Genomic DNA, 2,018 nt, shown 5'->3' with positions numbered 1-2,018 from the left:
GCCAGATTTGGCAGAATTCAGCGGATCCCTCCGATTGCAGCAAGGGCGGCGGGCCCGCTTTGCCCCTGTAAGGGCGCCCGGTGTGCTGCAGTTACGGAAGGTTGTGAGCGTGGACTCAATATTTTCCTCTTAAAAAAGGGAAAAAAATTACAGTATGGTTAATGAAGTTAACCAGATACAGACCATTTTCAATCTGTGAAATAGGTATTACCAAATTTGATTAAAGATAAAAATTTGCCTCACAGGCCTTGGAGTCTGGGAGACCATTGACATTTTTAGTGCCTGATTTAGTTGACAATGTAGGTACACTACAGAAAAATATCAGCCACACTATTCTGTTATGCCACAGCTGAAATATTAGAGTTTTATCCTGTTTATAAATTTAGTCCTCTCTAACTATAATAAACCTCATTTTTAGGTAAAGTGAGTATATATTTAGTGTTAGAACATTTATGTGTGTGTGTGTGTATGTGTGTGGTTTACCAACATTAAAAACTAAAATAAGTTTATTTCTCTCAAAATAATTAAAATACTTTATCCTGCATAAGCACATATTGTGATCAGTGGAAACATTTTAAACCATATTTGTAGTTTGGGAAAACTGGCCTTTATACAATGGTGTGGTTCAGAAAGCCGTTTTCAGATTTCAGTTTCAAATGGCTCATTGCACTTATGCATTTACTTTTTACTCACCAAATATCATTACCTAAGGAGTCTAAACATAAGAATACATTTAGCATGCTGTTGGAAGCGTCAGATTTCCATCAAAGACTAAGGATCTTTGAAAAATTGTTGGCAAGTATCAAGCAGATGGGGACACAGGAGAGGTCTGTCTATTAGGCAGGTGGGTAGATTTCCTCACCGCAAGATTTGGAAAAAAAGAGTCTCAGCTGGGAATAATAAGGAATGGAGGTGCGAGGTAGCCAGCTAGGCGGCATGGAGGTGAAAGCTGCGTGTCCCAGATTTTTGTATTGCAGTGACTCACCACCGCAGATTTCTTCAAGCCCCTCTTGACATACAGCAAACATGGAGAAACAACCACCAGCTCCAGCAATAGTAAGGGATTTTCCTTAAGGCTTAGCTTCATAATAACTCCTACCTGTTCATTTGAAAATGCAACTCAGAGTTAATTATTGGCTACCTTACAAGCTAGAGCGGGCCAGACATCAATCACTTGCTTCAGTGGCTGGACGGGACCTGCTAGAAAAGCAGAAACACATCCATCGCCATGCCTGGTGGCCATCTGGACCCCCAGTCTATCGCAATCAAACCACAGAAAGTATAAACATTCTCTACCTTTTTTTCAGGGGATGAAAACTTAAACACAATCTCTGAAAAATAAACCACAAGTCATATTATGAGGCCAACACAGACCTCTTGTTTAAGAACATGCAGAGAGAAACCACCGGAGCTGGGAAAAGGCTCAGTGGTCTCACAAAAGGTAGTGCAGAAGGATCAGGGCAAATGCAATCCTGAGAAGTGGACTTACTACATAAAAGAGGAACGAAACCCAAAAGTCCCGCCAGCTCTTATTCACAAGGAAATTTGAGAAACATTGTATGTATTGTACAGCATGGAACAGTATGAGAGTAGGAACTCTTATTCCTGGGGGAAAACATCATTACTAAATTTTGTAATTCTCAGACAAATGAAGAAATGTATTGTAGGTGACAATCTCAATTAGAGATTTAGGAAGTAATCTAAAGAACTTCTCCCAGAAGAAAGATAAGTGAGAAATGATAAGTTACTGAGGGTAGAGTTCTAAGAAAACCAGTGTATTGATAATACAAATGTCAGAGAGTAAAATCATGGTAAATAAAAGAGAAACAAAAAATCAAGAAAGTAATAGAAAAAAACTTTTCTGAGAGGAGAAAGACTATAATTTTAATATTTAAAGGGACCACTTAATACTAAATACATTAATAAAAAGTATATAGATATGTTTGTATGTGTCTTCATAATTTCAAAGATAAAGAATAAATTCAACAACATCTCTTGAAAATAAGCAGAAGAAAAGA

Source organism: Pteronotus mesoamericanus, unplaced genomic scaffold, assembly GCF_021234165.1.
Source record: "Pteronotus mesoamericanus isolate MK-2021 breed Mesoamerican mustached bat unplaced genomic scaffold, CSHL_Meso_final contig_68, whole genome shotgun sequence".
Taxonomy (NCBI): domain Eukaryota; kingdom Metazoa; phylum Chordata; class Mammalia; order Chiroptera; family Mormoopidae; genus Pteronotus; species Pteronotus mesoamericanus.
Note: the sequence above shows the minus strand (reverse complement) of the source record.